Here is a 25,103-nt window from a genome sequence, read left to right as displayed (position 1 = left end):
TTGTACGAAATGAAATGGCCCTCCAGACCATCGCTCCTGGTTGGCGGTCCGTGTGACTGGCGACAGTCAGACTGGTGTCCCACTACTGTCCGGAGTATCTCCAGACACCGCTTGCCATCGGGGCTCAGTTCGAAACGGGACTTAACACTGAAGGCCGTTCTACTCCTATTAATGAGATTACAGGTCGAACATGTCCGACACCACTGCAAAAGGGGCAGAGGTCAACGGTAGTCGGCACAAGGGGCGGCGTGAGCTCAGCCCCCTTTCTGAGAGCCGCCTGGTGATGGTCCTCGTGGTCACTGAAGCACCGATGGCACGTCGGAACGATGATACTGATGAATTCCGGGTTCTGAGTGCTTTTCTGACGATTGTTCGGTCCTCTAGTTCTGTCTTCTGTCAAGGTCGATGCTCCCTTCTTGACGCTGTGTCCGGCCGTGGTTCATCCATATCTGCCAGCATAGTCGAATAGTGGCATAGCTCGTATTGAAATCTCGATCGATTCACCGATTACTGCCGGCCACTGTGGTCGAGCGCTTCAGTCCGGAACCGCGCTGCTGCTACGGTCGCAGGTTCGAATCCTGCCTCGGGCATGGATGTGTGTGATGTCCTTAGGTTAGTTAGGTTCAAAAATGGCTCTGAGCACCATGGAACTTAACTTCTGAGGTCATCAGTTCCCTAGAACTTAGAACTACTTAAACCTAACTAACCTAAGGACATCACACATACCCATGCTCGAGGCAGGATTCGAACCTGCGACCGTAGCGGTCGCGCGGTTGCAGACTGTAGCGCCTATAACCGCTCGGCCACCCCGGCCGGCGGTTAGTTAGGTTAAAGTAGTTCTACGTCTAGGGGACTGATGACCTCAGATGTTAAGTCCCATAGTACTTGGAGCCATTTGAACCATTTTTCACAGATTACTCTAACTGGCTTCTTTGAACCGAACTACACATCCTTTCCCAAGATCGTGTCAATCGTTCACGCACCTGTCTGCGGGGCACAGTTACTGTCCAACTGAAAACATGGAATGGAATACTCAAAGACTTTCTGCGCTGGCATCTTGTTTACTATCCTCGCCAGCTGCACGATGGAATTCGCGCAGCAGCGTCACACACTCATCCGTCGGCTGCCAAAGTTTACAGTTTCGCATTTTGCATCGATATTTGTGTGAATATCACCTTGTGACCGATTTGCTTAACTCTTTCGTGCTGCGGTTTTTTTTATCTTAAAGTGTACATTTATTCGAAGAAACACTTATTTGACAAAGTCAATGAAATTACATTATGAGCCGCGCGGGATTAGCCTAGCGGTCTAAGGCGCTGCAGGCATGGACTGTGCGGCTGATCCCGGGGTGTGTCTGTTGGTCCTTAGGTTAATTAGCGTGTAAGTTTAGGGATTGATGACCTTAGCAGTTAAGTCCCATAAGATTTCACACACATTTGAACATTATATTATGAAATATTTTGACTGGTTTTAGAATATCTGCGGGGCGAGAGCTTTAGGGCGTTGCTAAATTTTGTAACTACTTATCTATATATAGAGTATAACGTCAGGTGATGTCAGCAATTAGAAGATGGCAGCGGTGAAATTGTAGCACGTCCGTCAACCGCCGGCCGCGGTGGTCTAGCGGTCCGGAACCGCGGGACTGCTACGGTCGCAGGTTCGAATCCTGCCTCGGGCATGGGTGTGTGTGATGTCCTTAGGTTAGTTAGGATTAAGTAGTTCTAAGTTCTAGGGGACTTATGACCTAAGATGTTGAGTCCCATAGTGCTCAGAGCCATTTGAACGTCCGTCAACCTGAAAATGCCGCCGCTACATCCTCTTAAAGTTTTCATAATCAATCCATGTAGACGCAGATGGACGGAAACAAGGCTTGAATGTGGTTGACGATGTATATTCTGCCACATAATACAGCAGTTAAGGTCACATTCAAAGTTTTTAAAATGTACAAAACACATGTGAACGCGAGCAATATGAAATTGCATACCGTCCGTTTTTGCCAATTGTGTAACACCCGCGTCTGGCGAATAACTTCCACGTGTTGAAAACTGTTTAACTGTTTTTATAGCCAACTTTACTGTCTTAATGCGAGCAAACTCGAATTAGGTTGCAAATAAAAAATAGAAAGAAACATTATTTTTAGCAACTCACGACATAGCTGCCAATTCATTTCAGCTAAGCAGCAATCCCGGGTTACACACGTATACATCGTCATTAATGGTCTGTAACGTTTCACGAGGCTCGCACTCTTTGAATCAGGCTGATGTTGTCTTCACGGGTCTGAAATGTATGTGCTTGTCAGTACTTGCCACACGTTTTATTCTAACACGACTTCGGCGTATACGCAAACTCTCGCAGTCACACTCCATGTTCGACTCTGACTATCGACGTTTCACTCGCTCTCTGCCTCACATATAGCAATTCCATTTAATGTAGTTATTACGAAACAATGTTACACAAAGTCGAAATATTACTTCACCTAAAGTTAAACTTGCTAATAATAAGTACAGAGCAGCACGTAATAAAAGCAATATCATAGTTACACTTTATAGCATGAAACAAAATACAGGTGTCCATAAATTATCTTTACAACCTAAGATTTTAATAACTTTAAAAGTATACTAGATATTAACAAATGGTTTTCAACATGTGATAACTCATAAAAATTTTTTTACCTTCAAGGTGTCGCAATTTAGACGCAAACTTGAACTTGAAAATCTGATAAAATTTGGACGTCGTAGGAGAAAGCTCAGTGAGTGGCCTGGTTCATACAGACGGCGTCAGATATCCAAGTGCAACGAAACTTTCGAACATGGTGTGGAAGGCAATCACAGCCCGAGTTGGCATACGTATGTCTCTCAGTTTGTAAGAGAAAAGTTCTACATCTCAATCTACATGGATACTCTACAAATTACATTTAATTCTCTATTATTGCAGTCTCGTACAACGCGCGGAAAAAACGAACACCTATATCTTTCCGTGCGAGCTCTGATTTCTCTTATTTGATTATGATGACCGTTTCTTCCGTTTCATGGCATCAACAAAATATTTTCGCATTCGGAGGAGAGAATTGGTGACTGAAATTTCGTGAGAAGATTCTGCCGCAACGAAAAACGCCTTTGTTTTGATGATGTCAACCCCAAATTTTGTATCATTTCAGTGACTACCACCCCTATTTCCTACAACGCCACAACTGGAACGTCTGCAGCCTAATGTTACATTCTAGCAAGATGGGGCAACGACGTTTATGGAAAAAGGTAGTGTTCTCCATAAAAAGGGGACGGGTCAGTCATCCAGACGCCATCGTGGACAGCGTACTGCAGCTTTCGCAAGCAATCCGACAAAATCGGTGCGTACGGCAGCCATAGAGTTAGGGAAAAGATTTGTTTCTCTGATGAGGCAACGTTTCATGCATCCGGCAAATTGAATCATCATAACGTTCGTATATGGGGTTCACAGCGTCCTCATGTTACACGTGAAATTGAAAGAGACAGTCCCAAGGTCAATGTTTGATGCGGACTGACGCACAACTGCATCATTGGTCCATTCTTTTTCGTTGCGTCTGCCTTCAACGGCGGTATTTACCTGGTCATGTTGCACAAGTTTACTGCGCTCCAAAAAACTGAGGCCATTAATTTTTTTGCGCGAAATTGTGGTTTTGAATTATTTGGTGGATGGGGAATTGGTGTGGGGTGGTGTTAACGCCGCACCTCAAGGTGAAAGTGAGGCAGGGCGCTGCATAAAAATGAAATCATTGAAATCTTTGTGAAGTTGAGGAAACAGCCAGTTTTGCAGCATAGTAGCTTTCGCTAAAAAGAAACGTCCATAAACTTTGTAAACAGGAACAACAGAAAACACATTCAGTTTTCTGTCACTCATATTGTGACCCCCAAATTCTAATATTATGTCGGTTTACTTTGCCCATAGATTAAACGCCGATTCGTCTGAAAAGATGAGTCGTTCGGAGAAAGTGTCCTCTACCATATCCTGGAGAAATGAAATGCAAAATTCCTACCGTCTATTATGGTTTCCGGGTCACAGTTGTAGCTGCAACTTGTAAGGCTTAATATGCAGGCATCGTTTCAGTACACGCCACACAGCTGTTGGAGGACGTTGCAGTTCTGGTCTGACCGTGTTGTGGAACTGCAAGGACTCAACGAGAACACATCTCGGATACTATCGATATTTTCGTCAGACGAGCGTGGCCCACCAGTGGTCTTCCTTCTGCATTTGCCACCAACTTGCAAGACTTTACTATGCCAGTCACAAATCTGCTTGCACAGAGGCGCCTTCTTGTGGAAGCGACGGTGGAGTGCACGTTGCTCTTCAAGAACGCACTGAATTCGCGCAAATTCCGACACACAAAATGATTTTTCTTGTGGTACAGCAGCCATGTTGCTACAACTAAACAACAGCACATCTCTGTCAAAAGTTTGAACTTTCCTCTATCCAGTGACATGTGCAATGTGTTTCTCTTTTTTATATAGTTTGTCTGTGACAGCCAATTGAAATCTGTTCTTTCTTTTTGAATCACTCGGTATATCCCTTGCCCAATTCTGACCATCAACATCCACATCTTCATCTGCACTTTGCAAACTACTGTGTGCTGCGTAGTAGAGGGTACATGCCATTGTACCAATTATTACGGTTTTCCCGTCCCAGGCGCGTATGGAACGCGAGGAAGAATTATTGTCTGAATGCATCTGTGCGTACTGTAATTATTCTAATCTTGCCCTAACGATTCCTATATGAGCGATACGTTGGGGGCTGTAGTATACTCATAGAGTCATCATTTAAAGCCAATTCTTCAAACTTTACTAATAGACTTTGTAAGTAGGCTGTTTAGGTTGTTATGTTGGCAACGCCACGTAGCACTCTGCAAGAAAGTCTCTGACTGTGCTGTGTGCAGTCTGTGGCTGGTTGGACTCATTGTTGGAGTATTGGCTTGTGTAGTGTTGGGCAGTTGGATGTGAACAGCGCGTGGCGTTGTGCAGCTGTAGGTGAGCCGCCAGCAGTGGTGGATGTGGAGAGAGAAATGGCAGAATTTTGAGAGGTCACTATAAGCGGACGATCTGGACGTGTGTCCGCCAGAAAAAGGAAATTTGTAAAGATGGATGCCATATATATGCGATGGCTTTTGGACATTATTAAGGTAAATACATTGTTTGTTCTCTCTCAAAATCTTTCATTTGCTAACTATGCCTATCAGTAGTTAGTGCCTTCAGTAGTTAGAACCTTTTATTTAACTGGCATACTGATGATCAGAATAAGTAAAGAGAGAAGAGAGAACTGAGTACGTTCAGTTTTACTCATCTGTCTCTGTAACAAATAACGTAGAAGTTTAACAGCACAGTGGTTCATAATTTTCGAAAGGGGACGTTTCAACTTTCTCCGGATAGTTTGTCATCTGCAAAAAGTCTGAGGTTAATGTTAGTATTGCCTGGAAGGTCATTTATATACAGCAAGGGTCCCAACACACTTCCCTGGGGCACACCTAGAGTTACTTCCGGATCTGACGATGATTCTCCATCCAAGATAACATACTACGCCTTCCCTATCAGAAAGTCATCCATCTCCTGACAAATTTCACTTGATAGCGCAGGTGTGGTACTGAGTCAAATACTTTTTGGAAATCGGGAAATACAGCACCTACCTGATTGCCTTGATCCATAGCTTTCAGTATGCCATGTGAGAAAAGTGCGAGTTGTGTTTTTACAAGATTGATGTTTTCGGAATCCATCCTGGTTGGCATTGTACATCACTTTTGAGCTCAGACCATACTGTCGGGTTGTTTACGACTGTCTCTACCCTGTATAGCGGCCACGTACTGTATAAGAAGAATTAAGCAGTGGACATGAAGAAGTTATAGTAGAAGACGGATGAGTTGGGCAAGCGAGGGAGAGAGCAGTAGGAGGTAGCGGTGTGCCGGGGCAGGCGTCGCCTGGGCTGCGGAGGCGAGTGCCACCTGGGACGCGGCTAATTCGGCGTCGCGCGCTTTGTTTGCGCTCGCGCGAAGCGGCGGCGGCTAAAAAATAAAACCCACCAGCAGCGGCGGCGGCGGTGCGCAGCTTTAATATTAACCGCGCCCGCAAAGCTGTTTCCGATACACGCCGCCTAATTACGCTGTTTGCCTCGGTTCGCACGTAGCTGCAGCTGCCGGCGTCCCGCTGGCGGCGCGCCAGCCCATGTTCCCCCCTTCCCCCTCCCCTACGTCTACATCTTGCATCTTGCTCTACTCGCAAGTATCCGGCACAAGTTTTAAGTGCGGAAGAGAGGATGGCGGCCGCCTTCTACATCTTTCGCATACTGACTACGTTGTTCCGTGGAGCGCACTACTGACACTTACCACGTGGCGAAAGGAAATCTAGGTGTCGTCCGACATGGCTTGAATGTCAGCGTGCAAGACACTGTTCTGCCATCAAGAAATAGAAAAACACCAAGGCTGCTGGATGCCTAACTTCCGAGATGATGTCTTAACACCTTACGAGGGTCATTCCGAAAGTCCTGCACAGTGTCCCTGCACAACCGTTGCGGTGGCATGATGGTCAAGCTGAAATTCATGTCAGTTACAGCTAGATTTTAGTTTGCTGGCTCGCGTGGCTGTATCGTGAGTAATTCAGTTTTAAAATCTGCGCTGAAAACGAGTCAGGTCGGATTACACGTAAGGACCTGTGTTCTTACGTCAAAATCGAAAACCTACGAGTAAAGAACCTAATGGAAATTTATAACGCTTTGAGTGATGTATTTGGGAATAGTACAGTGGATCGTAGCACAATATCACGGTAGTCTGCTCGTTTCCTTGAAGGTCGTGTAAGCACTGAGGACAAACCAAGAAGTAGGAGGCCATCAACTGCAACAGACTACACCTCTCTTTATTGTTAATGACATTTAGAGAGAGGAAGACGAAAACCATCTGAGGACATGTGGTATGAGGCCAGAATGTCTGTCACTTCAGTTTACACAATCATAGCTGGATGCTGCCTGATGGGTACCGCATTATCTAAGTGAAGAGCAGAAAGCAAGTAGCAAATGAAAAAATACTTCAGCATTATCGAAAAGAAGGAGGTCTGTTGCACTTCATGAAACCTGGATACGGAGGTTTTCAGACACAACTGAAGCCTCAGTCGTCACAATGGAAAAGTTCGGAATCTGTACGCCAGAAAATATTCCGCTGCCAATAATCAAAGGTGAAACTGAAGGTACTTTTGCATATGACATAAACAGAGACATAGCTACAAATAGTGTCCCAGGAGATGCCTGTAACAGGCTCGTACTACACGCTGCTTCTGAAAAATGTTTTGCACCAGAAAATTTGTCAAAGGTGGCCTATATGCTTGTGGCTGGTGTTCTCATTTTCCGGCTATTGTCCTAACAGTGAGAGAAACGCTCGACAAATATGGATGGTAAATTCTTCTCCGCCCACCGTACAGCCCTGCTATGAGCCCACCAGACTTTCATTTGTTTCTCTACTTGACGGAGGAACTCAGTGGAAAATGTTTTCATACAACTGATGAAGCTTCCAGAGAGGTAATCAGACAGACAGCAGACAATGATGGCGCCCTATCCGGAATACAGAAGTTGCCAAAACGTTGGGAAGTTGTCGTAAGCAAAGTTTTTATTACACTTTAAATAGCTGGTTGTAACTATTATGGACCATCTTAAACTCGTCGCAGCTCCTGACGACATGCAACAGGTGCTGATACAAGTTTTAGATCCTGAGGTGGTCTATACTTTTTATAACCGGCTATCGAAAACATAATAAAACTGTGATCTAGACTGGATTATTCAAGCCACTGCACTCGCATATTGAATAATACCTTTCAATGAGGGAAGGTGTTAGCTTCTCTAACTTGCTGCTCTGTAACGTTGTTTACGCACGTGGTTCCTCAGTTGCAGTTTGTTTCTCAAGATATCCTCTACGATAAATAGAAGTATGTCGGTATTTGTTTACGCAAACCGTAGGCCTGTATGCGCTCTCTAATCTCTGTCATCTTATGCTCGTGATTCCTACAAGAGACATATGGCTGTGACACCATAATTGTGACACGCTCTTCCTGGAATACGGATTCTTCAACTTCGTTGAACAGGAATTGACTACAGCAGCGTAGTCATCCTTCCAAAGAATACCATTTAAGGTTCCAAACTGAAAAATTTCACTCTGACGGGATGTGAGCGGATATGAAACTTCCTGACAGTTTAAAACTGTGTGCCGGACCGAGACTCCAATCCGGGCCATTTGTCTTTTGTTGCAAGTGCTCTACCAGTACCAGGGAATGTGTTGGCGGAGGTAAAGCTGTAAGGAAGAGTCGTGAGCTGTGCTTCGGTAGCTCACATAGCAGAGAACTTATCCACGAAAGGTAGAGGTCCAGGATTCGAGTCCCTGTTCGACACACCGTTTTAATCTGCCAGAAAGTACTTTTTAAATTGCTCGATCGTTCTTGTTACACTCTCGCATGGGCCATAGTGGCCATCTTGCGGTTCTGGCACCGCCTCTCTGAATTCGTTCGATATCTGTGTCATATCTGCTTGATAACGACTCCAAACGGTGGAACAATACTTTATAATTGGTCAGCAGTAGCGTCTTGCATACAATTTCCTTTACTGATGCATTCCCTTTTCCCAGAACCCTTTCAACGAAGCTAAGTCTTTCATTAGCTTTCTCTAATACAAACTTTACCTGTTCGCCCGATTTTGTGCCGCTTCTTGGCATTGCTGTAAAAATCGTATGTCTTTTAGAAATGAAACTACAGGTCTCTCCTCTATTTCCTCTCCTTCGCTCCCCCCCCCCCCCCCCCCCATAATCTCTCGCTATTGTACCTTCTTACGCTTCAGGAAAAAAATGTAATACGGCCTCTGTCTTCTCCATGTACCATTATCTTGACAAGGTCAGCACCAGAAGACCACGCAACGTATAAACATGGATTCAAAACCACAACTTAGGGCAAAAAAAGTTAATGGCCTCAGTTTTTGGGAGCGAAAAGGCATCGTTTTTGTGGAATTTCTGTCCCAGGGGGTGCCCGTCAGTGATCAACGATGCTATGTGACTCTAAAAAAACACGACAGGAACTGTCAAAACAAAATGAGGGGCGTGCTTACGAGAGGAGTGTGCTTGTTGCAGGACGACGCCCGTCCCCACGAGGCCTTAGCCACTGACGCGCTCTAGGATTCATTTGGCTGGGATGTTTTGAACAACCTCCGATATTCCCATGACTTGATACCATCAGATTATCATCTTTTCACCTCCCTGAAGCACACATGAGTGGAATTAAATTTTCAGTCGACGAGCAGGTGCAGAGAGAGGTTCTGAACTGGGGAAGAAGATGGCGGGAGAGTTCTTCGAGGGGGACACAAAGGAGCTTGTGCCACTGTTCACCACAAGTACTGAATGGGATGGCGAGTATGTGGAAAATTAGTCAATAAGTGTATCAACAATGTCCAGTAATGTTTTTCAAATACACTTTTTCGTAAAAAAGTATAAAAGTCTGGTGCTCTTACTTTATGAGCATGCCTCGTATGATATTTTTCGAATGCTCGTGTTACGTTCGATGGCTACTTTTTTTCGCTATTAAAGAAAAATAGCCAATATTGTGGCTGTGGGTTCCTCTCCCCCCTCTCCTTTTTCTTTTCGACAATGGCGAAACGCTACATTAGGCAGGGACTAACTCATCACAGCCGCATAAATTTAATAAATACCCATACAATCGCTGAAAGAATGTGCCACGTGTATCACGTCCATTCCGCTGTGTGAATAGACCCCCAAAGCAGCTGACGAATGTTAGCTAGTCTAGAAATCTTTTATTGACGTCGTACCTGGAGTCGTTCAGTAATTTGACCTAGTTTGAGTTGTTCTTTTGAAGTGATCATTTGACGCTGTGTTCGTACCGGCTACCTCAGTATCTGACGTTACATGTTGATTTCAATAGTGTATTGAAATTTCACAAACTGCTTTGATGGGCCCATGCGAAACGTAGCCAATGGATGTGGAATTTCGTTTACTAGCCCTGGTCTACGTACGCTAAAGGAAGAACATCTCGCGAGGGAGAAGCGTGATATTGCATCACATAGTGTGGCTGCGAAACCGCGCTCGAGAAGCGGTTCATACCGGATGGGCTCGATCCCTGGGAAACGAGCAGGTTGCTGCTGTATGGCCCACGCGGCGGGTCCTACGCCGTTGTGCGTAATGTTACTGGGATGATGATGATGATGATGTTTGGTTTGTGGTGCGCTCAACCGCGCGTTTATCAGCGCCCGTACAAATTCCCAACCTTTGCTCAATCCAATCTCGTCACTTTCACAAAAGATGGCGAAATGATGAGGACAACACAAACACCCAGCCATCTCGAGGCAGGTGAAAATCCCTGACCTCGCCGGGAATCGAACCCGGGAAGCGAGAACGCGACCGCAAGACCACGATCTGTGGACTGTTACTGGGAGGCGCACATTGGCGGCTGGTTGAATGCCCTCTAAGCGTGTCATGTTTCAGTAGTCCGCCATACGTCATCCGTCAGCACTCATAAGGTGAGGATTCATGAAAAAGTGAGATATTCGTATGGTGTAAGAATGCGATATGTCTTCAAGCACAGATCCACTTCTCTTAAAGTCCTGCCTCGTTTTGACAAGCACCAAACCAATCTGTACGAGGTTCGTGCGTTTTTCATTTCTCGTTGCTCTTGATAACACTTCACGTGAAAGAACGTCTTTCTGACTTCAGCGACTGCTGTGAGCGTAGATGGAATGGAAGAAATGTTCGATGTGCATTTCAATTATTTCTTCCCACGGAACATTTCTATGAATAAAAGTCGCACAGTTATATGCTCCATTGTGACGTCTTGTTGGTAGATCTCCGCAGCGTGCTTAATCTCTATACTACCTTCGCGCCCAAATACGGCCGCAGCGATGTCGGAGATGTTTAGCGGATTACAGTCGGCGCAGGAGCGATGGGACACAGCAACTCCGAGGTAGCGATGAAGTGCGGATTTTCCTGTACGACCATTTAGCGAGTGTACCATGAATATCAGTTGCGGAAAGTTTCTGACTTGTTGTGCAAGTCGTATTGGATAGAGAAGTGGACTACGAGCTTACACCAATGATACCGTTCATGTCTCCAGAAAACAGAATTGTCCACGAGCTTAGACATCTGATGGTAAAAACATTCTGCTACTTAACATTCGGGCCATGACTTTGCTACAGATTGTCAGAATTTATCTTGTGTGGGATTACTCTGTTGCGCTTCTGCCTGTAGCAGACATCATGCAAATACAACGTACTGAAAACTGCAACCAGCGACAACTTCCTAAGTGTAATTTAAGAAAACATTTGCGGTGTTCTCTAACCATAATGGTAAAATAACAACATGCCGAGCCCAGAGAAACACTGATAAAGCTTTTGAACACTTTAAACCGTGATCCTCAATGTACAGATACACGGTGCTCGCGCAACAGGCATCATAAGGTACAGAAGAATTACTCACTCTTCAGTTGATTGTGCACTGTCTTAAAACTCCCTAGCAGATCGAAACTATGTCTCGGATCGAGACTCGAATGGTTCAAATGGCTCTAAGCACTATGGGAATTAAAATCTGAGGTCAACAGTCCTCTAGACTTAGAACACTTAAACTTAAGTAACCTAAGGACATCACACACATCCATACCCGAGGAAGAATTCGAACCTGCGACCGTAGCAGCGCAGTTCCAGTTTGAAGCGCCTAGAACCGCTCGGCCACAGCGGCCGGCTATTGATTGGTCTTCTGAGTTAATTTACTGTACAAACTCTCTTACCGACAGAGCTACCCACTTGTGACGCGCCGTTACAACTTCGCAGCAGTCTCGAAACAATGTACTCCCCGCTGCAGTAACTAAGTCTTTTGCACGATATACTTCCTTCCAGAAGTGCTGGTCCTGAAAGGTCTCAATTGAAATCGCATTGCACTCTTGATGTCACCACCCTTTCTTTTAAGTTCATCGCAGGATGCTCTGACTTTTCTAAATCCTGAGTCAGTCCTTCCGACAGACATTTCTTTTTCGATTTCTTCGCATTTTTCATGCATCCAAATGTTCAAATGTGTGTGAAGTCCTATGGGACCAAACTGCTGACGCCGTCGGCCCATAAGCTTACACACTATTTAATCTAACTTACGCTAATGACAACACACACACCCATGCCCGAGGGAGAACTCGAACCTCCGACGGGGGTAGTCGCGCGCACCGTGACAAGGCGCCCCAGACCGCACGGCTACCCCGCGCTACTTTCATGCATCCATTTCATTTTAGCTGCTCTGTACTTGCCATTTATTTCATTCCTCAGTGACTTGTATTTCTGTATTCCTGAATTTTCCTGAACATTGTTGTACTTTTTTCTTTCATGTAGCAACTGATGTGTTTCTTCTGTTACCCATGATTTTTTCGCAGTTTCCAACATCTGTGACTGCCCTTTTTAGAGACGTCTATTCCTCTTCAACTGAACTGTCTACTGAGCTATTCCTTATCGCAGTGTCTACAGCTTTGGACAATTTCGAACGTATCTCTTAATTTCTTAGTACTTCCGTATCCCACTTCTCTGCGTACTAATTCTTCCTTACTATTCTCCTAAACTTCAGCCTGCTCTTCATCACTACTAAATTGTGATTAGAATCTATGTCTGCACCTGGGTACGCCTTACGATCCAGTATCCGATTTCGGAATCTCCGCCTGACAATGATGTAATCTGACTGAAATCTTTCCGTACCTGCCGGCCTTCTCCAAGTATGCCTCCTCCTCTTGTGATTCTTGAACCGAGTATTCGATATTATTAACTGAAATTTATTGCTGCGCTCAATAGCTTTTCTCCTCTCTCATTCCTAGCACGAAGCCCATACTGCCTCGTAACAATTTCTTCTAATCCTTCGCCTACAACCGCATTCCAGTCCTCAGTGAGTATTAGTTGTCCTCTCCATTTATGTACTGAATTACCCGTTCAGTATTCTCATATACTTTCTCTGTCTATTTATCGTCAGATTCTGACGTCGGCATGTACACGTGAACTGTCATTGTCCGTGTTGGTCTGCTGTCGATTCTAAGAACAACCCTATCGCCGAACTCTTAACAGTAACTCACTCTCTCTCCTAACTTCCTATTCATAACGAATCCTGTTCCCATTATGTAATTTTTTGCTGCTGTTGATATTACTTTACACTTATCTGATCATTAATTCTTGTCTTCTTTCGATTTCACTTTACTGATCCCCACCATATCTAGTTTGATCCTTTTCATTTCTCATCATGTGGCCCAGACCAAAGGAGGTGAACAAGGAGAACAATTACGAGCAAAATGATGGACCAACGACGGAAAAAGAGGTAGTTGTAGCGTCTTTGATTAGTAATCAAAACGTCCTCGGTCCCGGGTTTGATCCCCCCCCCCACCTCCACCTCTTAAATTTTAGATAAGAATCATCAGCATTGCGGCACTGACGGCCGAACACTTCCGGCATAAGAAGTCACCCTCATTCCGCCAATGGCCTTGTCAGAAAGGGCGGAAAAGCGGATAGAGTGTCAGGACACTCTCTTGCCCTTGGGGTGAGAAATTGCCCCTAAAGGGGGGAGAATCAGCAATGATCAACGGCATGAGGATCCAAAAAGCAATGGAAAACACTGCATTAAAGACACAAACATGTATCCACAAGACATGTGACCTATAACTTAAAAAAGTGTCGTGATAGTCTCTGCATTGGCAAAAGATTGCGGCATAGTCCCCATTCGAATCCCCGGGAAGGGACTGCCAAGGGGGAGGTGACCCTGCGAAAAAGTGTTCATAGTGTTAGCAGAAGACTGCAGGTCCTTCGCGCTTTCAAGAAGGGTCGTCGGATAACCTACACGCACAAGACTGTACCCCACAACAGGACGTCAGTATTCTGTAGAATTTTCAGTTATGCTCCTGGGTTATCAGATCTGAAAGACTAAAAATCTTCCCTATAGTAATCAACACGGTTTCGGCAAACAACGACCGTGTGAAACCAAGCTCGCTCTGTAGTTTCGCGAGGCCGAAGCCTAGCTAGATTCCGTGTTTCTTGCCTTTTGGGCGTTAGACACGATTCCGCAATGCCGTGTAGTGAAGAAAATTCGAACGTACGGAGGATCAGATCTGCAGTGTGATTGGATTGAAGAGTTTTTAGAAATCAGAACATAACGTTTCATTCTTAACGGAGAGAAACCTTCAGGCATAAAAGTAACGTCGTGTATACCGCAAGGTACGGTTACAGGGCAATTAATTCACACGGTGTGGATAAGGACGGAAGTTCCACGTGGCTCTTCGCAGATGATTCTGTTGTAGACCGAGAACTCGCAAGGCTGGAAAACCGTAGCGATAGCGTCCACTCCAGTACCCTGATTACCTGCTTTGAACCGCATTCCATCCTTCTGCGGGAATATAAGAAAATCTGCAACTTTACGGACCATAGCTTCAACCTCTCCGAAGCATGGAATTATCAACGATATATTAACCCTCCATCATAACTTCACAGCTTTTTCCACGTCAACAACAAATCGTGGGAGCTTGATCTTCCTCGTAAGACATGGAGTATACTTAACAAGATGCGGCCTAACCGTGGGAGATGCGGCGACCCATTAATACAGATAAGGGAGGATTACCACTATGGAATGCAACTATGGCTTGCCAACGCATGCTGTCAGACGTATTATTGACGAGTGCCCTCGAATTTCGTTCCTCGGAACCCCCCTCAGCCCAAAATTTGGGACTACAGCAGATGCGACGAATTATGTAAATAAAATGTCTGTAAATCTGTAAATTGAGTACATATTTTATTTGTATTTCTAAAGCGATATGTAAATTGCCATTCGATTAATTAACAATAATGTAGAGAAATATAGGAAGACCTGCAGAGGACGGACGCTTGGTGCAAGGATTGGCAGTTGACCTCAAATATAAAGAAATGTGTCATGTTGCTGTAAGAGATGCGTTGTGAGTAACGGTGTCGCTTACTGTTAAATTTCCGAGAGCGGTTGTTGCCTGAAGCATCAACCGATATGAGGTTTCTTCCTGCAAAAACTCGCGAAAAGACTGAAGGTAAAATTTGGGAAGGGGTAGTGAAACACAAAGTACTCACCAGGACACACCGTAAGTTAGCCTTGAAAAGTACCAGTGTAGGTGAAGATGTTATGGGAAAATGAGAAGTGCTCCAGGGTCATTACTACAACAGTTCAGTGTGTTTCTTGTGGTGCCTTTAGATTGGCCATATTTTACGACAATATTTGGCCGGAATAGCGTCACCGTCAACATTGCTACAATATGGCTGCAATAGATGGCAACATTCCTGTGTGGCTGGACAATAGCGCTGTGCTGTGTTGATGTTGTAGGCTACTGCAGGTGATGCCGACGTACTGCCAAGTGGTCGCCGCTGTTGTCCACCAAGGACGACGAATATTTCGTATTGCAAGGTAACAGCGATGTCTGTTCGTTTGTGTAAATGGTTCCCTCTGACTCTCACTTTTATCCTGCTTCCTTTCCCGATAATGCGGCAGTCACGTGTCCGAGCGAAAACTGTATCGTTTCGACACTGTTAGAAAGTTTGTACGGGTAGATAGAAGCAAGTGTTTTGTAATTGTTTTTTGAGTACAACAATAGAGAAGTGGACAAACGAGAGAACTATGAATTTCATAAATGCGATTCATCTACGAGCAGAGCTACAGGACGTCGAAATTAATACATACAAACATCACAATCTGAAAGAAATAAATAATCACGGTTAATGGAACTTAGAAATGTATCCTAAGTCTTTGAACTCATGCCAAGCGCGAAGCAAAAGCGTTGCGAAGGAGGAGTGGAACAGCAGATAGCTCTCCAACCACAGGGTTTGTGTTTAATGTCATGACTATCACACTATCTCGGAGCGTACCTGGAACAGGATTTGAGAGAATAGAGAGTGGTGTGTGCTGGTGAACAAAAATAGAGTAATAATAAAAGCTGTATTCTTATTTCAATCCCCCTTAATGAAATCTCTTAGTTTCTCACCAAAGCATTGCTTACTTTTGGTACCATGAGGATAACTGATCAAAAATGAACCTTAAAAAGCTACATTAAACTTTTGTACGAATCACAAGTACCCGAAAAGCGAAGTGTGCTTGCCAGCCGGATTCCAACAGTTATACACTCTCTTGACAATTCCTCGACTGACTTGTACGAGATATTCTAAATGGTGTTCTCACAGTCTGCCAAAATTCTGAAACAGGTATGTCGCCACCGTTATGACCAGACGAAACTGAAACTGTCCGATCATAGCTGCTGGTTCTTTGGTTGCTCTAGGAGACGCCTCAAAGGAACTGCAACAGGTGAAGGATTAGTCGACTTTATTACATGAATGAATAAAAGGATGTACTTAACCTTATACAATTTTTTGCCACAGGAGTGCTTGATGGTTTAAACTGTCATTGACTATTAAAGCGTCATTCGATGCACTGATTAACAAACTGTTTCTTGAACTACAATTTTCAACATTCACAAAAGTTCATTTGCATCTGAGACTTAAATAATTCTTTGGTCCTACTCGATGATGTCGACCGCTCAGCTGAGCTCATGAATTAGCCCGAGTGCTTCCATGCTCGGCTCCACATTAACCATCGTGCGAGGGTGCTGCTTTGTGAGAAAGAGAGAGTGTCTTTTATCAGCCTCTTCCTTTCGTCGTTGCGAGCTGCAGCGAGACATCACTAATGTCTGTGTTACGGCGTTTCTGACTTTGTTGTTGCGCCGCGAGCTTTGGACGATACCACGTACAGCCTCAGTTGCTTTGCCAAATTTTCTGAAGTATTCTGCTCACTTAAAAAAAAATCGACAAATGCCGATTTTCTCGTTTTTTCCTGACTTGATTCCTTGTGCGATATGAAAGCAATAGAGCCACACTCACTTACACAAGCTCCTTTCGTCCATTTTATGGCAGTAGTGTGGTCCCTCGGAAACATTTCTCGCCCGGAAATGTATTCCCACAAACATTGCCGGGCAATAACGACCGCTAACGTCGTAGTACATGCGGCTACGATTCGTGTGGCCGCAATGTTGCTGGACAAAATTGTCGAGAGATATTGTCGGCAATGTGCAATGTTTACGGCCCACGTAAACGCACCTTTACTCCACCGGCATTACTCAGAAGAGAGATATTTTGGGAAGGAAGTGCGGCCGTTGGTGAGAAGGCGCCGCGTTTTCCGGGCTGCGCCATGGCGGCGGCGGCGGCGGCGGCGGCGGCGGCGGCGCGGGGCGGCCCGTCCCCGGCAGGGAGCGCAGAGCAGCGGCGCTTATCTTATCTGGCGGCGGCGGGCCAGCCACAGCGGCGCGGCCGCAGCAGCTGTTGCCAGCTCTCACCACACGCCCGGCCACCATTATTAAGGCCGAGTCGCGCCGCACGCACGTTCACGCCCTCTGTGTCCAATTAACAAGCCGTATCCAGAATTCCGCCAGTTATAAAATTACATAAATCCTTCCACTCCATGGCCTTGGGGCAGCAACCCTGATACATGTTCAGTAGGAAAAAATAGTCTAGGTTCCAAAAATAACGTAACATTTATTGATACGTTTCGCCTGTTTTAGGCATGTTCAGAAATCCACACTGGAAAAATACGAGTACATAAAAGCAGATTAAGAGTATGGTCGTATCTAACATGAAAAGAAGGTAAAAATTTGTGAAAATACGATCTGCAGGGGTACCATCTACATCTAATTTAACAATGTTGCTTTCTGTCTTCAACACGAAATTCATGGTATTTGTTTTCTTTATGTCCAGTGTAACTTCATTGCGATAGGCCAATTGTAAACTTTCTTGACAATTCCATTTGCACCCACTGCAAGGAGTTGCCTGTTTTCTCAATGAATGTAATATTGTCTGAACGAAGGTAATTTTTTCCCCTTGATTAACAAAACAATGGTTCAAATGGCTCTGAGCACTATGGGACTTAACATCTATGGTCATCAGTCCCCTAGAACTTAGAACTAATTAAACCTAACTAACCTAAGGACAGCACACAACACCCAGCCATCACGAGGCAGAGAAAATCCCTGACCCCGCCGGGAATCGAACCCGGGAACCCGGGCGTGGGAAGCGAGAACGCTACCGCACGACCACGAGATGCGGGCCTTGATTAACACAATTAAGAAGTATAGTGTGGAGAGTTCTAGCAGAATGAAAAAATAATTTAGGAGTAAAGTAGAGCACTCGCAGAGTAGCGGAGGTGTTGAGACATCAACAAGCACCCACAAAATATAAAGAAAACTTTTGAACTTTCGGAATAAATCCTTTGATGAGCTAGAGTACATATGAGTGCACCGCCCCCCCCCTCCCCCACACACACACAATGAGGTAGGATGTTTGAACTTGAAGGGTGTGGGAAAGGCAGTGTTAGATTGCGGCAAGGCCGAGAGCAGTAGAGTGAGGGAGAGAGAGAGAGAGAGAGAGAGAGAGAGAGAGAGAGAGAGACCTGTGCTCCTTCGTTGTACTTGTTGACTGGTCGGCAACACAAAGATGGGATTGCATTTCAGTTTGTGGGTTGTGTCGGGTGGAGCTGGTAGACGGAGAGAGAGGTGGGAGGCAGGAAGTTGTTTTGGGGATGGGTAGCTAGTGCCTCAAAGCGAGGCAGCAGGTTTGCTGGACAAAAATGCAGGAGGCAGGGGTGGCAGTTGTATGGGCTGAATGTGTAACTGGTGGGTACTGGCAACAGAACGTGAAGAACCTAATAATTATCAACCAGCAATTTGAAGTGTGAAGCATGATGAAGATGATGTGCCACAGGGTGGTCAATGTCGTTCTTGGCCACAGTTTGGCAGTGGGCATTCATTCCGATGGACAGCTCGTTGGTTGTCATGTGGACATAAAGAGCTGTACAGTGGTTGCAGCGGATATATGTTCAGTTGGAAAAAGTAGTCTAGGTTCCAAAAATAACGTAACATTTACTGATGCATTTCGCCTTTTAGAGGCATGTTCAGAAATCCACACTGGAAAAATACGAGTACATAAAAGTAGATTAAGAGTATGGTCGTATCTGGCATGAAAAAAAGGTAAAAATTTTTGAAAATACGATAAAAACATCAGAGTGAAGGGGAACTTACGTATAGAAACTGCGAGTAACGCACTAGTCATGCGTAGTCAAAATTTTGGTGCGCAGCTGAAACGCAAAAGTAAAAGAATTCTTTGAAAAACGTTGCCTTAAGTCTAGTTTACACGACGACATTGAGTTGCGCCGCTCGCTGCGTGGGATCAGTTGCACTCAATGGTTTCATGTTTGACTGTAGACACGGCGAAAGCAGTACATACTTCAGTTTCGTCGTTTTGTAGGTTCCTGAGTCGTGTCTGAAATGAAATCTTTGGCAGCTGCACGTCGCACGAGTTGTATTGGAGCTAAAAGCTTGTTGCGTGGAATCACTGCATAAGAAAAAAAAATAAGAAACCTGTTTCGATTCGTGACTGAATGAAGAAAAGACGTCAGCTCGGTGGCTCAGCATCCTTGCAGACCTAATTTGTAATGAAAGATCAAAGATGTTCTTTTACTTATCTTAGAATGTCACCAGAACTGTTAACATTTGTCCTAAATAGAGTTAATTATGCGATAAGTAATAAAGATATTGTGATGCATGAAGCACTGTCGCCAAAACTGACATTACATATCACATTGCATGTTTTACAATCGAGAACACTCGGCATGCTAAAAGATGCGGTTTTAGTTGATGACGCTTTTTCACTAACACCAATAATTATTAACAATAACAATTATTAACATTAACAGCAGTAATTATTCGAAGCAGGCCACATTAAGAAGAGAATGGTTTGCAAATTACTCTCTTGAAGATAGATCTGTACAGGGTCAATATTTCAAAATTCAAACATTTGTGAATGGGGAGCACTGCTGCGACGTTTTAAACAGATGAATATTGAATAAAGAATGCAGCTTCTTGATTTGCGTAGCCTTCCGTCCTATCAACAACATTCCTTAAAAAAAAAAAAAAAAAAAAAAAAGTGATCCAACTCGAACGATGGGATTTTAGTCTTGTAGACAAGAGCATTTCTACAGCTAGACTTACATTTGCTTGTATTTTTCTTAATTCATTGTATATGTGCTCCTAATTCAATAAATTTTGCCCTGCAGCTCTGATATTATTAAACTATGTTCTGATCGCACATGACGGTCTCAGGAGCAGCAATATGTTACTTATTTTTGTAACCAGCATCAATGAAATCCCACAAACACCTATGCAAAGCAAAGCAACACGTCGAAATTGTTTAGTTTCACCGACGAGTTGCGCAAACGCGCGGCGCGCCTGCGCAGTGGCCGGTAGCGCAGTTGCCTGCAACCTAGTGTCGCCGTGTAAACTAGGCTTTACACTCAGAACGAAGAGCCAAATTGCCAATTAGAGGTGGAACCGAGCATGAACTATCGATCCCTATCTTCGGCGAAGGCATCCAGCTATGCTTAGAAAGGGTCACACTTCCAAGCTTGAGACAAGTACTGGTATAAAAACTGTAGTGGCCGTGAATACGTAAGTGGTTTGTGCGTACACTACGCAATGGTGGCACGCAGGACGCTGCCGACGCAGCGGACGCAAGCTGCTCTAGGTAGCGTTTGCACGTTCCAAAGTACAATGAATAAGAATAAAGTAAATCACACATTGATAGTTAACGTTCATCCAAATGAAAACAGGGCTGAAAATACGCGGTAATAGCAAAACAGATTACAAACCATTTAAGAAGAGATGAAGTATCTCAAACGTGGCGCCATATGCTAGAATCAGGATTAAGGACATAATAGCATGTTTATAAGACATATTACATAAAAATTCCATAAGTCAAACGTCAAATATAGGATATAGAAATAAATGGACATCCATATGAGAATTGTGCTACTGCTCAGTTATACTCTTTGAAAAATTTTCATCATTGAATCATAAAAGTCTGATTCTTGGTAATCAGTTGGTCGTTAAAGCTTACATATTTAGCTAGATGAGAATGTTTCACAATCTCCAATTCCTCAGGCAAAGTACAAACTCTACCTAGCGGCGCTTCGGTCCTGCTACCAGCGTCACATAGTGTGTGCACATACAGTCATGTGTTAACGGCCGCTACAATTTATATACCTGTTCTTGCGACTAAGCTTGGAATTGTGGTACTATCTATGCATAACTGCGTGCCTTCGCCGAAGGTAAGGCTCGGCGCCACACTCACGGCTCCACGACTACTTTGCAATTTGGCTCTTCGTTCCGAGTGTAAGGCAACGTTTTTGAAAATTCTTTTACTTTTGAATTTTAGGTGCACACCAAAATTTCGACTTCTTATGACTAATGCATTACTTGCAGTTTCTGTACGTAAGTCTCCCTCCACTCTGATGTTTTTATGCTATTTTAAAAAGTTTTTACCACCTTCTTATGCTAGAGAGGACCATATCCTTATTCTGCTCTTATGTATTTTTCCATGTGCATTCCTGAACATGCCTCAAAAAGGCGAAACACGTTTCTGCAAACTAAACTGAATTTAAAAAATTGTAATACATCGTTTATTTTTCCGTTTTATTTGCACATTTTTGTAATAATAAGACTACAGCAGTGGAAATCAGTATAAAGGCAGGTTTCCTACGAAAGTAGTAGTACAATTTCTGAAGCACACATGTACAGAATGTGTTATGAAAGTCACAGATACATTTAAGGCACAAACTACAAGGAACTACATCCTTCAGAATACGAGTAACGAAATAAGGCGTTTGAGTGTCTTGGATGGAAATAGGCAGAAACGCAGTTCTGTCCTGTTAGGTTAATACATTGTTAGTGGTGTGTCCGACCTTTGTGCTTCCTAAATACCTCAAAAATTTTGTTCTGCATTGATTATGTTACCGTTTGTAGTTCTTGCAGTGAAATTGTCGCCCACTCTTATCGTATCGCTCTTTTCAGCTCACATACGGTCTGAAACTGCCTTCCATTGCGACAAACACGCCTTGCAACTATTCCTCAAACATTTTCCAAGGGTTTCATATCCGAGCTACGCGCAGGCGAGGGCAAGACATCGATATCTTTATCTCCAAACCACTTTTTCGTTGTAGCTGAAACCTGCACCAGATGCATTATCTTGTTGAAGCATAAGATTTTCGTCCCCTAGGCCCTCGTACGTTCTAATCTGTTCTGTCTCTGTCACCTCAGCATACATGACATAGTTCATTCTGGTGTTCAGCCAAACAGTGCGTGATTTACCTTTAGCGCAGATGGCTGCACAAGTCATAACGCTTCCACCACTCCACCACCCAAACTTCTGCTCATCCTTGCTGATGCTCTGTCGTCAGATCATGTCGATAATACTGAAATACACCCTGCCCACCCAAATTAAACTTCTTCTCATCACCGAAGATCACTTTGTCCCATTCTGAATTCCGCGCCGTATGTTTTTCAGGAAACATCACAGAACAAGTTTCTGCACTCTTTTCTTGAATGCAAAATGCTTGTCATTTGAGAAAATTTCTCGTACACGTCTGGCGGTTACTGGCAACTGTAAATCAGCAACAAAATGAGAAGCATAACAATGGCCCTTGCTTTGCGCAAAAGTAACCCTTTCTATATCTCAGCTGATTTTCTAATTTGCCCATATTTTTCGTTCTCCCCATATCGTGAGTCCAATCTAACGAAGTTATCAGACACTGTACCTGAACGGTTCAACTGGAACGTCCCCTTTGAACAATTATACATGACTGTGCTTAAACTGACACAGAATATTTTTTTTAGCGCAACGCAATCTGAATTTCGTTAATCCCTACAAAAGAATGGCCCTGACTAACATTAACCTATACCTTTCACAAATCACTTACCTCACAAAAATCTTCGTTACTCGAACTACTGCAATACAGCGAGCGCCACTACTGCCAGCTAAATAAAAGATTCAAACTAACGGAAGGCACTAACTACTGATAGGCATAGATAGCAAATAAAAGATTTTAATAGAGAACAAACAATGTATTTACTTTAATAGTCATAATATATACAGCAGTTCATGACATCCAGTCTTACAAATTTCAAAACTCCGCCATCTCTCTCCCCACATCCACCACTGCTGGCGGCTCACCTCCAACTGCGCAACGCTACGCGCTGTTAACATCCAGCTGCCCAACACTACAATGGCAGATATTCCAACAACAATGCAAACCAGCCACAGACTGCACACAGCACATACAGAGCGCTACGTGGCGTTACCAATATACACTCCTGGAAATTGGAATAAGAACACCGTGAATTCATTGTCCCAGGAAGGGGAAACTTTATTGACACATTCCTGGGGTCAGATACATCACATGATCACACTGACAGAACCACAGGCACATAGACACAGGCAACAGAGCATGCACAATGTCGGCATTAGTACAGTGTATATCCACCTTTCGCAGCAATGCAGGCTGCTATTCTCCCATGGAGACGATCGTAGAGATGCTGGATGTAGTCCTGTGGAACGGCTTGCCATGCCATTTCCACCTGGCGCCTCAGTTGGACCAGCTTTCGTGCTGGACGTGCAGACCGCGTGAGATGACGCTTCATCCAGTCCCAAACATGCTCAATGGGGGACAGATCCGGAGATCTTGCTGGCCAGGGTAGTTGACTTACACCTTCTAGAGCACGTTGGGTGGCACGGGATACATGCGGACGTGCATTGTCCTGTTGGAACAGCAAGTTCCCTTGCCGGTCTAGGAATGGTAGAACGATGGGTTCGATGACGGTTTGGATGTACCGTGCACTATTCAGTGTCCCCTCGACGATCACCAGTGGTGTACGGCCAGTGTAGGAGATCGCTCCCCACACCATGATGCCGGGTGTTGGCCCTGTGTGCCTCGGTCGTATGCAGTCCTGATTGTGGCGCTCACCTGCACGGCGCCAAACACGCATACGACCATCATTGGCACCAAGGCAGAAGCGACTCTCATCGCTGAAGACGACACGTCTCCATTCGTCCCTCCATTCACGCCTGTCGCGACACCACTGGAGGCGGGCTGCACGATGTTGGGGCGTGAGCGGAAGACGGCCTAACGGTGTGCGGGACCGTAGCCCAGCTTCATGGAGACGGTTGCGAATGGTCCTCGCCGATACCCCAGGAGCAACAGTGTCTCTAATTTGCTGGGAAGTGGCGGTGCGGTCCCCTACGGCACTGCGTAGGATCCTACGGTCTTGGCGTGCATCCGTGCGTCGCTGCGGTCCGGTCCCAGGTCAACGGGCACGTGCACCTTCCGCCGACCACTGGCGACAACATCGATGTACTGTGGAGACCTCACGCCCCACGTGTTGAGCAATTCGGCGGTACGTCCACCCGGCCTCCCGCATGCCCACTATACGCCCTCGCTCAAAGTCCGTCAACTGCACATACGGTTCACGTCCACGTTGTCGCGGCATGCTACCAGTGTTAAAGACTGCGATGGAGCTCCGTATGCCACGGCAAACTGGCTGACACTGACGGCGGCGGTGCACGAATGCTGCGCAGCTAGCGCCATTCGACGGCCAACACCGCGGTTCCTGGTGTGTCCGCTGTGCCGTGCGTGTGATCATTGCTTGTACAGCCCTCTCACAGTGTCCGGAGCAAGTATGGTGGGTCTGACACACCGGTGTCAATGTGTTCTTTTTTCCATTTCCAGGAGTGTAAAAACTTAAACAGCCTACTTACACAGCTTCTTGGCGATTTGATGATTATAGAGTCCAATATCCTTGTACGCACCGATGATTGCTTTTTCATCACAAAAAAATGATTCAAATGGCTCTGAGCACTATGGGACTTAACATCTGAGGTCATCAGTCCCCTAGAACTTAGAACTACTTAAACCTAACTAACCTAAGGACAGCACACACATCCATGCCCGAGGCAGGATTCGAACCTGCGACCGTAGCGGTCCCGCGGTTCCAGACTGTAGCGCCTAGAACCGCTCGTACACCACGGGCCGGCTTTTCATCACATGACAACTGCTTTCCACATGGCATTCTCACAAGCTCGGTTTATGTACACAACATCCAGTTTCACTAATGGTGTCTGTTTCCTATCTGCAATGGAGGCACATACGCACACACTACTACTGCTCAGAGTCGACTGCCATTATACTCAGTTACATTCCTACCACCTGAATCGTTGAT

The sequence above is a fragment of the Schistocerca americana genome, chromosome 1, assembly GCF_021461395.2.
Source record: "Schistocerca americana isolate TAMUIC-IGC-003095 chromosome 1, iqSchAmer2.1, whole genome shotgun sequence".
Lineage (NCBI taxonomy): Eukaryota > Metazoa > Arthropoda > Insecta > Orthoptera > Acrididae > Schistocerca > Schistocerca americana.
This window is presented reverse-complemented; position numbering follows the sequence as displayed.